General features: G+C 39.0%; 1 protein-coding gene across 1 annotated transcript in view; it reads right to left on the minus strand.

Annotated features, from left to right (window-relative positions):
* LOC134349308 (transcriptional activator protein Pur-alpha-like) overlaps positions 1-17,371 on the minus strand; it is a 111,820-nt gene that overhangs the window by 48,741 nt on the left and 45,708 nt on the right. The gene's annotated exons all lie outside the window — the stretch shown is intronic.

Here is a 17,371-nt window from a genome sequence, read left to right on the forward strand (position 1 = left end):
CCCTCAAAAAAAACCTAATCTAAACAGAACCTAATCAACGAAACTAAAAAAAGACCTGGGCTGTTTTAACATAGTAAGAAATGGGAGAAAAGAAAACGATAGTGTCAACGACTCCGTTCCTCTCAACCAACACTACAGAGAAGTAAAATAAGTTTGGAAATGGTCAGATTACATCATATGAAAATGCTGAATAAATGGCCTCCAAGTTTTTTCAAATTTAATGGACGGGTCGTAAACCACACTTCTAATTTTTTCCAAATTTAAACACAACATAGTTTATGAAAACCAATGAAATAAAGTAGGAGGGTTAATCTCTTTCCAATTCAGCAAAATCGATCTTCTAGCCATTAAAGTAAAAAATGCAATCATCCGACGAGCTGAAGAGGTAGGGTAACCTCATGTCTTCTTTTAGCCCTCCTGATTTTCTTAAGTGTTCACTTGCATTTCGTTCACTCCATAAGTACCTTATTTGGTCCCACCTGTTATGCACCTTTGTCTTCTTAACCATGGCCTCAATATCTCTTGAAAACTAAAGTTCCGTAAACCTGTCATCCTTGCCTTTTGTTCTGACAGGCACATACAAGCTTTGTATTCCCAACATTTCTCTTCAGAAGGCCTCCCATTTACCAAATACAACTTTGCCAGAAAACAACCTGTCCCAATTCACACTTGCCAGATCCTTTCTGATACCATCAAAATTGGCCTTTCTCCAACTTAGAATCTCAACCCGAGGACCAGGCCTATCCTTTTTTTATACTTACCTTGAAACTAATGGCATTATGATCACAAGATGCAAAGTGCTCCCCTACACAAATTTCTGTCACCTGCCCTGTCTCATTCCCTAATAGGGGATCAAGTATTGTGCATTCTCTCTTTGGAACTTCTATGTACTGATGAAGGAAACATTCCTGAACATATTTGACAAACTCTATCACATCCAGTCCTTTTACAGTATGGGAGTCCCAGTCAATATGTGGAAAATTAAATTCACCTATGTACTATCACAACCCTATGTTTCTTGCAACAGTCTGTAATCTTTCTACAAATTTGTTCTTCTAAATCCCATAGACTGTTGGGTGGTTTATAATGTAACAACATTAACATGGTCATACCTTTCTTATTCCTCATTTCCACCCGCAAATCCTCACCAACTGAATTCTCTAATCTGTCCTGACTGAGCACTGCTGTGACATTCTCCCTGACTAGTAACAGTACCCCTCCCTCTCTATCACAACTAAAACAACAGAACCTTGGAATATTGAACTGCCAGTCCTGCCCCTCCTGCAACCAAGTCATTCTAATGGCTACAATATCATAATTCCATGTTTTGATTCACACCCTGAGCTCATGTACCTTTCCTACTATACTTATTGCATTGAAATATACACAACTTAGAACATTACTCTTCATTTTGCTTCCTGATAGTCCCACCATGCTCAAATTTTTGTTACCTGACTTTGTTTTTGGTCTTAACAACATCTATCTCGTCACCTTTGAGTCTGAGTTCCTTGAGCAACAAACAGTTGTTGCAGATGTGCTCACCAGGAACCACAACAGTGTCTGCCACCATTTCCCACATCATGCAGCTACAACAGATCATTTGATCTGCATCCCCACTTTATTTAATTAATTGTAATTGGTGTCTTTTTCATTAACTTCTATTAAAATAACTTATCTGTTCTTACCTGCTACTCACCTGTGCCTCCTTGCTGAAGCCTCTTGAGCCAAAGCCTCAGACTTCAGACTTTTATACTGGCACACTCACACAATGGCCAGATTGCATTAAATAAACAACAAAAAAAAGTAGTGCATAGCATCAGAAGAAAAAGAGCCACAAAGAGGCTGCCAGGATTGGGCAGTGTTGATAAAATGACATAAATATTAAATAATTACTTTTGATATCTACCAGGGAGTTAAGTAACTCAGACATGATACAAAGTTCATACAAAATTATGAGGAGAAATATTTTGACAAGGTCCCACACAGGAGATTAGTGTGCAAACTTAAAGCACACAGTATTGGGGGTAAGGTATTGATGTGGATAGAGAATTGGTTAGCAGACAAAGCAGACAGGAAGCAAAGAGTGGGAATAAACGGGACCTTTTCAGAATGGCAGGCAGTGACTAGTGGGGTACCGCAAGGCTCAGTGCTGGGACCCCAGTTGTTTACAATATATATTAATGACTTGGATGAGGGAATTAAATGCAGCATCTCCAAGTTTGCGGATGACACGAAGCTGGGCGGCAGTGTTAGCTGTGAGGAGGATGCTAAGAGGATGCAGGGTGACTTGGATAGGTTGGGTGAGTGGGCAAATTCATGGCAGATGCAATTTAATGTGGATAAATGTGAAGTTATCCACTTTGGTGGCAAAAATAGGAAAACAGATTATTATCTGAATGGTGGCCGATTAGGAAAAGGGGAGGTGCAACGAGACCTGGCTGTCATTATACACCAGTCATTGAAAGTGGGCATGCAGGTACAGCAGGCGGTGAAAAAGGCGAATGGTATGCTGGCATTTATAGCGAGAGGATTCGAGTACAGGAGCAGGGAGGTACTACTGCAGTTGTACAAGGCCTTGGTGACACCACACCTGGAGTATTGTATGCAGTTTTGGTCCTCTAATCTGAGGAAAGACATCCTTGCCATAGAGGGAGTACAAAGAAGGTTCACCAGATTGATTCCTGGGATGGCAGGACTTTCATGTGAAGAAAGACTGGATGAACTAGGCTTGTACTCGTTGGAATTTAGAAGATTGAGGGGGGATCTGATTGAAACGTATAAAATCCTAAAGGGATTGGACAGGTTAGCTGCAGGAAGATTGTTCCCGATGTTGGGGAAGTCCAGAACGAGGGGTCACAGTTTGAGGATAAAGGGGAAGCCTTTTAGGACTGAGATTAGGAAAAACTTCTTTACACAGAGAGTGGTGAATCTGTGGAATTCTCTGCCACAGGAAACAGTTGAGGCCAGTTCATTGGCTATATTTAAGAGGGAGTTAGCTTGCGGCTACGGGGATCAGGGGGTATGGAGGGAAGGCTGGTGCACGGTTCTGAGTTGGATGATCAGCCGTGATCATAATAAATGGCGGTGCAGGCTCGAAGGGCCGAATGGCCTACTCCAGCACCTATTTTCTATGTTTCTATGTTTCAATAACTAATCAAATTCAGACTATAAGCCCTGGGTCTGGTGGATTACATACTTTAATTTTAAAAGAATGCAGGGATGAGTGAATATTAATTATTAGGAAACAAATTATTAGAAACCAAGGGACTTTGCTTCCTCATTATGAGGAACTTAATTGGACCAGCTATGTAAAACAGGAATAGGTCAAAGACCATACTGTACCAAGCGACTTACCTCAAAATTTCATTCAGTTTTTCTACTATGTACAAAGCACAAATCTGGAGTATGATAGAATAACTCCAGTTGCTTTGGTGAAAAGATTGAAGTGCAAACTTCAAATGGGAGTTTGTAAAGACTCTTCCAACTTAAACAAAATCTTAACCTTTTTGGATCTCTTAAAAGACTAGTATCTGTGTTTTATTTTTGATTATTTTACCTCTATGCCATAGATTTTAGTAACTTATGTACCAAGATATTTAGTTCCATTGCTTTCCTTGATGTGTCAGAATATTTTACCTCATGCTCTATCTCAATGCTTTTGAGCTGCATTCTACAGACTCAAGTTGCCATTATCTTCTCTATACTTACTTTATGGTAATCATTCACTTCGACTTTTATCTTTTGGCTTTCATTTGTCATGACACCACTGCACTTACCTCTCAAATTTACATAAAACCGTACCTTCTTTTGGTCCTGTATTTTGTACCCAGTTTTAAAAATATAGTCACCTCAATCTCTTAATCATACAGACTGCCATGTATGACATTGTGTGCATCACTGAATCGTAGCTATAAGATCATAATTGGGAGCATAATGTCCAAAGATACACATTATATTGAAAGGACAGGCAGGTAGGCAGAGGGGGTGGGGTGGCTCTGTTGGTTTAAAAAAAAATGAAATGATATCATTAAAAAGAGGTGACATTGGATTGGAAGATGTAGAACCATTGTGGGTAGAGCTAAGAAGTTGTAAGGGTAAGAAGACCCAAATGGGAGTTGTATACAGATCTCAGATAGTAGCAAAGATCTGGTCTACGGGAGATAGAAAATGCATGTCAAAAAAGCAATGTTTTGATAGTCATGGGGGGGGGGGATTTCAATATGCAAGTAGATTGGGAAAATCATGTTGGTGCTGGATCCTAAAAGGGGGAATTTGTAGAATGCAGCTCATGGTTGAGTTCACTAGGATCAGCTATTCTGGATTGGATGTTGTACAATGAACTAGAATTGATTAGGAAGCTTAAGATAAAGGAACCCTTTGGGCCCAGTGATCATAATATGATAGAATTCGCCCTTCAATCTGTGAAGAAAAAGCTAAAGTCAGATATATTAGTACCACAGTGGAATAAAGACAATTACAGAGACATGAGAGAGGAGCTGGCTGCAATTGAATGGAAGGGAACACTAGCAGGGATGATGGCAGAGCAGTAATGGCTGGAATCTCTGGGAGAAACTCGGAAGGCACAGGATCGATACTTCCCAAAGAAGTAGCAATATTCTAAAGGTGGGATGACACAACTGTGGCTGAGAAGAAAAGTCAATACCAATATAAAAGCCAAAGAAAGGGCATATAATAGAGCAAAAATTAATGGTGAGTTTTTAAAACCCAACAGAAGGCAACTAAAAGAGTCATAAAGAATGAAAAGATGGAATATGAAGGTAAGGTAGCCAATAATATTAACGTGGACATCAAAAGTTTCTTTCAATCTATAAAGTGTAAAAGAGAGGCAAGAGTAGATATCAGACTGCTGGAAAATGATGCTGTAAGGGTAGTAATGGGGGACAAAAAATGGCGGATGAACTGAATAGGTATTTTGCATCACTCTTCACTGTGGAAGACATTAGCAATATGCCGGAAGTTCAAGTGTCAGGGGGCAGAAATGGGTGAAGTTGCCATTGCTGGGGAGAAGGTGCCTGGGAAACTGAAAAGTCTGAAGGTAGATAGGTCACCTGGACCAGATGGTCTACACCCCAGAGTTCTGAAAGAAATAGCTGAAAAGATTGGAGGGGAGGCAAAAGTAATGATTTTTCAAGAACCAATAGATTCTGGCATGGTTCTGGAGGACTGGAAAATTGCAAATGTCACTCCACTCTTGAAGTAGGGAGAAAGGAAGAAGAAAGGAAATTATAGACCTGTTACTCTGACCTCAGTGATTGGAAAGGTGTTAGAGTCGATTGTTAAGGATGTGGTTTCAGGATACTTGGAGGTACACAATAAAATAGGTCGAAGTCAGCAGGGTATCCTTAAAGAAAAATTTTGCCTGACAAGTCTGTTGGAATTCTTTGAATAAATATCAAGCAGGATAGACAAAAAGGAATTGGTGGATGTTGTATACTTGGATTATCAGAAGGCCTTTGACAAGTTGCCACACATGAGGCTGCTTGACAAGTTAAGAGCCCATGGCATTACAGAAAAGACACTAGCATGGATAGAGCATTGGCTGATTGACAGGAAGCAAAGAGTGGGAACAAAGGGAGCCTTTTCAGGTTGACTGCCAATAACTAGTGGTGTTCCATAGGGGGTCTGTTTAGGGACCACTTCCTTTTACGTTATATGTTAATGATTTGGATGATAAAATTGATGGCTTTGTGGCCACATTTGCAGATGATATGAATGTAGGTGGAGGGGCAGGTAGTGTTGAGGAGGCAGTGAGTCTACAGAAGTCAGATTAGGAGAATGGGCAAAAGAGTTGCAGATGGAATACAGTGTCGGGAAGTATAAGGTCAAACACTTTGGTAGAAGTAAAAGTGTAGACTATTCTCTAAATGGACAGAAAATTCAAAAATCTGTGGTGCAAGGGGACTTAAGAATCCTCAAGCAGACTGAGTCGGTGGTGAGGAAGGCAAATACAATGTTAGTATTCATTTTGAGAGGACTAGAATATTGAAGCAAGAATATAATGTAAGGATTTATAAGGTACTGGTGAGGCCTCACTTGGAGTACTGTGAGCAGTTCTGGGCCTGTTATCTAGGAAAGGATATGCTGACATTAGAGAGGGTTCAAAGGAGGTTCATGAAAATGATTCCAGGATTAAAAGGCTCGTCTTATGAAGAGCGTTTGATGGCTCTCAGCCTGTACTCTCTGGAATTAAGAAAAATGAGGGGGGATCTCATTGAAACCTCTCGTATGTTGAAAGGCCTCAATAGAGTGGATACGGAGAGAATGTTTCCTCTGGTGAGGGAGTCTAAAAGCAGAGGATACAGCCTCAGAATAGAGGGACATCTATTTAGCAGGGAGATGAGAAGGAATTTCTTTAGTCAGAGGGTGGTGAATCTGTGGAATTTGTTGCCAGAGATGGTTGTGGAGGCCAAGCCACTGGGTATAGTTAAGAGAAAGGCTGATATGCTATTGATTAGTCAGGGCCAGAAGGGATACTGGAGAAGGCAGGAAATGGGGTCTGAGGGGTAAATGGATCATGATGAAATGGTGCAGCAGACGATGAGCCAAATGGCCTAGTTCTGCTCCTGGTCATATTCCTCAGGCTGGACCAATGCAAAGAAAGGAGCAGATGTGACATAGCTTTACAGATTCTACACAATGTGTGTTTCAGTTCTGTCATCACTCTGACATGCTGCGATCTTTTTAAATACTCTTACTGGGTATGTCCAAGACTGGCATATATTTGCTGAATTTTGCAGTTATTGTGCCAAGGGCAATCCCACTAATAGTGCAGACTGAGATGATAAAACAATTACAGTTATAATAGCAATTGTCTGCACTAAGGATGATATTTTTTTAAAGTCACAACATGAAATGAGTTTTATGGATACTACAACAGAAGGCAGAATCAGCATCAGGTAATTACCTGTAATGCAAATCCTTTCCTATAACAGCCATCATTTGTCAAATATTTTTATGTTTCTTAATAATATTTCTCAGTACCTTACGTCATTGCATGAACTTTCCACCTCTGCACCAACCCTCCCAATAATGCTCCAACTCCACCTATACAACTTTAGCAAAGATCCTGCCATTTTTGGTGCCTGCAAATCAGATTAGATTGGTGATATAACTATGTTTAATGTGCATACATTTAGTATATGCGTGACTATCATGTAAAATATTAAAACCGCACAGCGTACTTTTATAAAAAACTATGTTAAATGTTTTCAAATCACATACCTTGGGTGGTATTCATCTATCAAGATCATTCCTTCTGACATGTAGACTCCATGTCAGGTGGTGTCTGGATGACCCTGAGTCGGGTCCCAACGATTAGATGTAGATGTGACTAGTAACCCTTTCAGCTATACACGTCTTTTAAAAGACGACGCTTTAGATGCAATGTAAGTACTGTACATGTATATCATGCAAGTATTTAGTTATGAAATGTCTACCACTTTTCTGTAGGAAACTTGACTCTCTCTTTAAAGAGGACTTTATTTTGGCATGAAATCAGTCAAACAAATCCCAGTGGAAATATTAAACTTCTGTCCAGCAGCTGTAGGCAATACTTCTGACATAATGATTTGCACAAGATGTACTAGACTGGTCACTAGCAACCATCTAAACAGCAGTCGGATGATTTACACTGTACAGCTAGTTGCTGGCTTCAGCAATTATTCTGATCATCTGCCTCCTACTGCTTCTGGAGTGTTGAACTTACACACTTCTACCTTTGTTATGCATCAAGGAATGGATTGAAATTATCAAAAGAAACAAAGAAACTTTTCATTAGTAAATAGTACGGAATTTGTGTGGCTAGTGTATTTTGGGCTAAGTACTTCATTTAAATATTTAATGTTTAGATATTGGAGGTATTGAGCAAGTGCAGGAAAGTGATGCAGAACAGGAACAGTGGAAAAACAGTCACCAATTAAAGACCGATACATCTTAAAGATACAGAAAAGAATTATATGGATGCTGAACCAACACAACTATTAATTTATATTAATTGAATTCTATATTTATTGAGTAGGATCCTGAAATTTTTATCTATGTTGAGATTGTATCTGCTTGAAATTAGAACTATTTGTTTATGGTGATTGAGTTAGATTCCATTTTATTACATGGGATTGAGAATGATTAATATGATTGAACTTATTGAAATTTGTGCTTTTTCTGTGAAAACAGAATGTTCCTAAGAATTTTAAGGAAACTATAGCCACCATTATACTCACTATCAAAAATTCAAGTATATTTTGATACATAGAGCCCATTGAGTGATTTGTTTTAATATGTTGTATGTATTCAGTAAAATGTAAGAATTTACAAAGTACAAAGAATGTACTTTTACCCAAATTTATTTGGAGGTAAAGAGCTGGAATTAAATTTTCAGTAATAATTATATACTTAAATAACAAGATTTAATATTGATTTGTTTGTATTTTTCAAAATAATTGTTCCACCATTAAAGATTGCAACCAAATTGACATATGATTTTTTTCTAGATAATATCATTCATAAAATCTTTCTTACATTTTTCATCAAATTTATTTTCAAATTTGATTTTCATCTCTCAAAGTGGCCCTATAGGTCCCAAGTCAGGTTGGTACAACTATATCATACACATTTTCTGTGGGCACATATGCACAAATTAGTTTTGGTTGAACACTGACTTTAAATGTTTGACATTGTATTTGTAGGTTAAAAATCGTACTGATATGGATATTTATTGAGTGCGCCACATTTACATTAGAATTATTTGTATAACATTTTGTGGTGATATCTTGAGTGGGTTTCATTAAAATCTCAGTACTTACCTTCAACACTAAATTTGACTTATCTAGCTTGTCTCCACTAGACAGTATCTCTTCCCTACTTTCTTGGGAAACTGAAGAATTATTTTCTATTATCAGTAACTCAAACCTACATTTCTGAAACATGCGAAATAAATGGTCTTAAATTTTCTTTAAATTAAATGTGTTTTATAGCTTCTAACAGCAGGGAAAGACTAGTAATATTTTAGTAATTCCATTTGTATTAATATTTAATTATTTTAAAACCAGTCCATGTTTGGGTAGATGTTCAACTCGCTGCAGTGTAAAACTAAATTAGGCAAACAAATTTCAGTATCTCCAACAAAGTTTCGTAAAACAACTTCCTTCATTCTCCAATGCTCTCAAAATGCATTAAATTACTGGCATTCTGAAATGAAAAGTAATGAAGTGAGAATTCACTGAATTAAGTCATGCAGCATTAGTAAAGAAAGGAAGTAATTTTGAATGGTAATTTAGCCTCAGGCCTGAAATATTAACCTTTTTTCTCCTTTTGCTGAGCATGCACAGCATTTGCTCGATTATATTCAATGGTAATATTTCTCATAGTATTTAGGGTGCATGGGGAGTCCAGGGAAATGTAGCACCTCTGATAAAAGGGCTTGTTGGGTACATTTCGGGGCAGCTCACTCACCTTTAGTCCCCAGTGAACACTCAGCTCTCACTTGTGGCTCCAAGTAGCTGTTTATATGTGACAGTGGCCACATTCCAGTACACCGCTTCAACAGGCTAGCTAAACCAGGTGAGGGTAGCCTGTGGCCTCATACCCCAGTGAGATAGAGCACATCTGTCCTAGTGTGCGATGTCAGCCCTGGCGGACTAAGTGGATAAGATCTACAGTGAGAGCCGATGGCCAGGAAGGCGGTACTGCAACACATGCAATATGGAGAGCAAAGCACAGAAGATGTCATGGTCATCCACTGTAACCAAGGAAGACCCCAGTTTGTGATGTTTGTTCCTACCACTGGACCTGGACTTCTGAGGTCAAGAGATTGGAACTGCCCCAGTTTTTAAAGTGGCTTTTCCAATTTAAAAACTCTCCTGCACAGGTTTCTGTCATCGTCAGATACAATAGATAATTACCATTCCAGTACTTCTACAACATGTAATCTTTAGCTTGTTTTATATCTTTTCATTATTTTGAATAATTATTTTTAAATGATCAAAATTATATTAAGGGTGAAGTTTATGTTACTTTGCTCTTAAGCGCTTAAGGTGCTTTAGTCATCCTAATCATACAATAAACGTTGTGCAAAATTGGAGGTTAAACTATGAAATTATGTGAGTATTCTCTATGAGTCATACATTACTTCTCACCACTATTATGGTAAGATTATATGCTAATCAAAGGCCATTTTAAAGTCCATTAAAGATTGTTTAAATCATCTGACCTTATAAGCATAAAATCATAAAAAAATCAAAAGATGTCAGCACATAACGGTACCTTTATGTCTCCACAAGAAATCTGAAAATAATTGCAATATCCTGCTTTACATATTCCTCCATCTCAAATGTTTTTGATTTTCCTTAAAAAAAATCTACCTCAGTAATTTGCTTTACCAAAGTGCAGTCATTGTGAAAACTCTTAGAACAAAGGCATCTTTCCTCATCCTCCTAGTAGTGGTAACTAAATGACAATTGCTTAGCTCTAGATCCTTAAAATGAAGTCGCCTAATCCTTTTGTTCAGTTAATAAGCTTGTATTTATACACCCATTTAATAAAACAGTACAATTAACTTTCAACAGGATAAGTATCAAGTAAAAACCTGACAATAGCTACATTAGGGGATATTAGGTGCATGACCTATACTTTGTCAGCAGCAGGTATTTTTTAGGTAGCATTTTGAAAGCAGGAAAGAAGAGTTAAGAGGCTGTAAACTTTAGAGATGATGTTAGTGGAAAGATTAAATTGGAGGATGACCAAGTGGCCAAGAATAAACGGTATAACATCAACATTTTGAAAAGCCTGATCAACTCTCATCAATATAATTTGTTCCAACTGTAATTAATTCAGTTCTTTTGCTATAAACTATATTTCATGTGCCTGATGAATTGATGCTGAATGGTTGCTCAAAGGTTAATAAATGTCTATAATTAGGTTGCACAAATATCCCCTTGGTATTGTATTCTAAGTGTGGCACATATCAGTATTGTCCATTACTCACACCACACCAGTAGCTAATCAGGGTTCCCAGATGCGACTGCACTTTTGCTTGTGTGCATTCCTTCAATAGTTACTATTATTTGTTAACGGCTGAATTAAGGTTTAACACTGATAAAAATACTGGACTTCAAGTTTTCAGGGGATACAAGCTATGATTACATTCAGTTTAGAGGATCGGAGTAATCGGCAGAACTCAGTGAAAGACAAGGTCAAGTAAATGCGCGAGTCATCGCTTTTAGCAATATACCGAGGACAGCGAAGTGCCATTTCAAAGTGCGGTGCAAAAACCTAGACGCCATGACGAAGAAAGCGTTTAAACAAATGCGGTATTGTTAAGTCATTTTCTTCAACAACTAGAGAATGTAGTTAAACTAAAGTAGGCTATGATTAGTGATTTAAATTGGACAACGGTGCTCCCATTGGTGCCTGCAAAAGGACCCGGTGCAGCCAGAAGTCCGGGAGCGAATATCCATTTTGTAAAATGAATTAATTTGTCCCTTGCTTAATTAGATCATCCATTCAGGAGGAAACACGAACAAAAGGAATCATTTGGCCTTTTCCGATTAATGACCCAGACGCCAGACAGTTACAGCCAATCGACATAAATAAGTTATTTAAATCAAAAAGTGATTTGCCTTTTACAGCTTTTTTATTAGCACTCGGACTTTGGAGGAGCTATACATGTAATTTGCTCCATTTCTTCCATCTCTTTACTCGAAACATTTTTCCTTTTTTTTGCTCCAAAACAATTACCACCTGACTATCCACTCTCATCATTAGTGCTGGGTGATCCCGTTCAAAGGTTGCGCTTCCTGTGCCAAAGCCAGTTCAACACTAACCTGGAATACTTTGAACAGGCCTGATTTCACTACCTTGAGGATATATTTGAAGTAGATGGCGTATTGCTGCTTGGGACGGTGGATTAGTGATTTGAGAAGAGAGATCAAGCAAGCCGGCTCTGTGCTTTTTGGAGTTTAGAAATATGAAGGATCGTATTTCATTGTACGAATACTCGAGGGGCTTCGGTGGGTAGATACAGAGTTTTTGTTTCCCTTAGCTAGAATCTGAGGTGGGGATAAAGAGACCGCTATTCAACTGAAAGATGGGAAGAAAATTCTTCACTCGGAGAACAGTGCCTTTGAAATTTACTAAGAGGCTTTCTGAGTCGAAATCATTCAGATTAATAACGAAAACTGACAAAATTTTCGTTACAAATTAAATCAGAGGGTACAAGGTAAGGCGCTTTGATCTTCTTTAATGGCAGAGTCGGCAATATTCGCCTGAATGGCATACCCCTACGTTTATTAATGCAAGAGACGCTGCGGATCCTGGAAATCCAGGGCAACGCATACAAAATGCTGGAGGAACTCAGTAGATCTGAAAGCATCTACAAAAATGAATGTCGACGTTTCGGGCGGAGGTACTAAATCTAAATTTATTGTTTATGCTCGTGACTATGCTATCAATTAAACCAGAACGGACACTACCTTTCCGGCAGATCTACAGTCACCATTTACTTCACTTCCATAGTTTTCAAATGGGCTTCTAGTCACGTTAATATACGGGACAAGTCGGGAGTTATAACGCTACATAACCTACCCACCAATTTCCCGAATCACACATTTTCTCTGCGTTATTTGCTGAATTTGCTTTTAGAATTGTCACTGGATTTTTCTTTCTAACGAATTTTTCATGAGATACTTTCCTATGAACCCATCTACTAGATTTCGTTTACTTATCTAACAATATTTTCATTCCAAAAATCTACACAGTACTTTTACCTATTAGCATGAATCTACATTATACAATTTAAAATGTATTAATATATATTCATTTTCATAATATACATTTCTCCTTTAAATTCGATCATTTGTCTAGTCTCTTAGCCATGTATATTTATTTTGCTCTCTGCATTCGGTTTGGCAGATTTCCCACCGATCTTTTTAAATTAATTCAGATCACAGATCTCTTACCAAATAATTTTTTCTCTTAGGTGTCCCCAATCCTTAGTTCATGATCAAACCAGCAGTCATTTGTTTTCCCGTGATAGCATTTTCTCACCATCTCGTTTAACTTATTCCCGGAGAGTGAAAAATTATTCCAAACTCTGGCATTGATAAGTAAATGGTATTCTTGGCACTCCTTTCGTTTTAATCCTGCTTCACCTAGAGGCAGTTCATAGTTCTATAAACCTGTGCATATATTTTTCGTTTCCAGTGGTGGAACAAGAAACCACCAATAAATTCAAACAGCATGAATAACAGACAGACTTTATGTCAAAACAATATGATAGTTTTGCATTGTCCTGATGTCCCGATGAAGGGTCTCGCCCCGAAACGTCGACTGTTTACTCTTTTCCATAGATGCTGCCTGGCCTACTGAGTTCCTCCAGCATTTTGAGTGTTGCCTGGATTTCCAGTATCTGCAAATTTTCTCGCGTTCGTCAAAATAATATGGTTCAGGGCAATAATTTGGTACAGCTGCAAGTAGACAGATACATCCTGGGCGTGAAGAAATTACCTTTTTCATTTATGAGTAGGTTACAGTTTAACCAGAAAATTAATATAAAAATAATTTAAAATTTTTGCTAACTGTCGGTTTAACATCAACCATCTTGAATTTTCCCACTCCTCTCTCGGGCTCGAACCTATCACTTCCTGGACTTGCTCTGCTCCATCCGCTAAGATCCAACTCAGACATGGTCATCAAACCCACTTTATGCAGGTAGCGCAGTCATGGTCGAGCGAACTGACCTCTTTATCACAAAGGTCAGGCGTAAGCTTTCAGGAGCCTGATCCTGGCTTTTAACCCACATTCAAAGGATCATTCAGCACAATTTCTAGCACCTTCAAAGAACCTCCATCATCAGGCACACCTAACCTCTCTTTCAGCGTTTTACAGCGACTGCTACCTTTGTGACTCCCTGGTTCACTTTCCCATTGCCATCAATTACCACCCACCTTCAGCTTCTTACAGCACTTTATTTTGCAACCACAGATTAAATATTTATCCTTTCAGCTCTTTCCTCTCTATCATCAAAGGACCCAAACAGTCCTTTCAGGTGAAGTAGTGATTCAGTTAACACTTCTAATCTACTACAAGACCTTCACAATATGGTCTGTCCTATTTTGGAGAAACCAAATGCATTGCATTTGGTTAGATCATAAGACCATAAGATGTAGGAGCAGGATTAGGCCATTTGACCCAACAGTTCTGCTCTGCCATTGCATCATGGCTGATCCAATCTTCCTCTCAGCCCCAATCACCTGGCTTCTCCACGTATTCCTTCATGCCCTGACTAATTAAGAATCTATCAACCTCTGCCTTAAATACACATAAAGATTTGGCCTCCACAGCTGTCTGTGGCAAAGAATTCCACACACTCCCTGGCTCAAGAAATTCTTCATCTCCGTTCTAAAAGGACATCCTTCTATTCTAAGGCTGTGTTCTCTGGTCTAAGACTCTCCCACCATAGAGAACATCCTCTCCACATTCATTCTATCAAGATCTTTCACTATTGGAGAGTTTTCAATGAAGTCATCCCTTATTCTTCTCAATTCCAGTGAATACAGGCCCAGAACAATCAAATATTCTTCACATTTTTGTGAACCTCCTTTGAACTCTCTCCAGCTTCAGTGCATCCTTTCTAAGAAATGGGGCCTCAAACTGCTTACAATATCCAAGTGAAGCCTCACCAATGCTCTGTAAAGTTTCAACATTACATCCTTGCTTTTATATTCCAGTCCTCTTGAAATGAATGCTAACATTGCATTTGCCTTCCTCACCACAGACTTAACCTGCACAAAGACCTGTTTTTTGTATTTTCTCTCCATCTAGAAAACAGTCAACCCTTTCATTTCTTCTACCAAAGTACATGACCATACACTTCCTGACACTGTATTCCATCTGCCATTTCTTTGACCATTCTCCTAATCTGTCTGTCCTTCTGTAGACTTTCTACTTCCTCAAAAATACCTGCCCCTTCACTTATCTTCATTTTATCTGAAAACTTTGCAACAAAGCCATCAATTCCATCACCCAAATCATTGGCATATGATGTAAAAATCAATCCCAACACAGACCCCTGTGAAGAACCATTAGTCATCAGCAGTCAGCCAGAAAAGGCTCCCTTTATTCCCACTCTTTGCCTCCTGCCAACCAGCCACTGCTTTATCCATGCTAGAATCTTTCCTGTAATATCATGGGCTTGTAGCTTGTTAAGCAGCCCCATGTGTGGCACCTTGTCAAAGACTTTCTGAAAATCCAAGTACATAACATCAACCGATTCTCATTTGTCTATCCTGCTTGCTATATCTTCAAAGAATTCCAACAGATGTGTCAGGCAAGATTTTCCCTTGAGGAAACCTTGCTAACTGTGGCCTATTTTTATCATGTGCCTCCAATTACCCTGAGACCTCATCCTTAATAATCAATTCCAACATCTTCCCAACCACTGAGGTCAGACTAACTGGCCTATAGTTTCCTTTCTTCTGCCTCTCTCCCATCTTGAAGAGTGGAGTGACATTTGCAATTTTCCAGTCTTCCAGAACCATTCCAAAATCTAGTGAACCTTTAAAGATCTAATGCCTCCACAATCTCTTCAGCCATCTTTCAGAATCCTGGGGTATATACCATCTGTCCCAGTGACATATGTACCTTCAGTCCTTTCAGTTTCTCAAGAACCGTATCTCTAGTTACGGTAACTTCTCACATTTCATGACTTGATAGCTGGTATTTCATCTGCTATTTTGTTGTCCCCCATTACTACCTCTCCAGCATTGTTTTTCAGTGGTCCGATATCCACTCTCGCCTCTGTTTTATGCTTTATGTATCTGAAGAAACTTTTGATATCCTCTTTAATATTATTGGCTAGCTTACTTTTGTATTCCATCTTTGCCTTCTTAATGACTTTTTAGTTGCCTTCTGTTGGGTATTAAAAGCTTCCCAATCCTCTAACTTCTGCTCTATTTTTTCTCTAATTTTTGCTCTATTATATGCCCTGTCTTTGGCTTTGACTTCTCTTGTTAGCCACAGTTGAGTCATCTTTCCTTTAGAATACTTCTTTCTCTTTAGAAGGTATATCATATGCCTTCCAAATTGCTTCAGGAAATTCCAGCTATTGCTGCTCTGCTGTCATCCCTGCCAGTGTTCTTTTCCAAGCAATTCTGGCCAGGCCCTCCCTCATACTTCTGTAATTCCCTTTACTCCACCGTTATACTTATACATCTGACTTCAGCTTCTTCTCAAATTTCAGGGTGAATTTGATCATATTATGATCACTCGCCTCTAAAGGTCTTTTTTCTTAACCTTAAGGTCTCTAATCAATTCTGGTTCATTGCACAACACTCAATCCAGAATAACTGAGCCTCTAGTGGGCTCAACCATGAGCTGCTCTAAAAAGCCATCCTGTGGGCACTCTAGAAATTCCACCCCCTGTAATCCAGCACCAACCTGATTTTCCCAATCTACCTGCATATTGAAACCCCCCATGACTAATGTAACATTGTCCTTTTGGCATGCATTTTCTGACTCCCATTGTAATTTGTAGGCCGCATCCTTACCGTTTAGGGAGTCTGTATACTATTCCGATCAGAGACTTTTTACTCTTGCAGTTCCGCAGCTCTAGCCACAATGATTCAACACCTTCCGACCCTATGTCAGCTCTTTCTAATGATTTGGTTAAGACCTGAGGTTCATGTTGCCTGTCACTTTCATTCTTCATCTCACTTCCACACTGCCTGTTGGTCTGTGCTCTCCCTACACTGGTATAAAGAGGGCCAAAGCAAGCTTGGCAAATGACACCTCACCTTCCATCTGTGCATGTTGCAGCCTTCTGGACTCGATACAACTTAAGATAACTTGATTTTGTTTTTAGTCATGCACTTGTGTTATTAGTTTCAGCTGTCGATGCAGTATTCTGTCCCATTTCTCCCAGTTTCTCTGTCTCCACCATATCTGCTCTCAGGATGAGGCCTTCCATTCCAGGACATCTGAAATGTCCACCTCTCTCAGGAAACATGGCTTCACTTCCGCTTTGTTGATAGATCCCTCTCTGTAATTCTCTCTGTTCCCCATACTTGTACACTCACCCACTCCCTCCAAAAGAGACTTCCCCTCGTCCTCATCTTTCATTCTACAAGCTTCTGTATATAGCAAACATTTTTACTAGCTGAAACTGGATCCAACTACTAGCCACACCTTCCTCTTCTCACCCTGTTTTACTTTTCACAGGGGCAACTCTCTCCATCCTTTTTTGGTTTACTAATTCGTCCCCATCAGACTTTACTTCAGCCCAGGCAATTTCACCTGAAACTGTAAGGGTCCCTTCTCCACCTCTCTCACCAACGCTACCCAAGAACTGAAACAGCAC

The sequence above is a fragment of the Mobula hypostoma genome, chromosome 7 (assembly GCF_963921235.1).
Source record: "Mobula hypostoma chromosome 7, sMobHyp1.1, whole genome shotgun sequence".
NCBI classification, from domain to species: Eukaryota; Metazoa; Chordata; class Chondrichthyes; order Myliobatiformes; family Myliobatidae; genus Mobula; species Mobula hypostoma.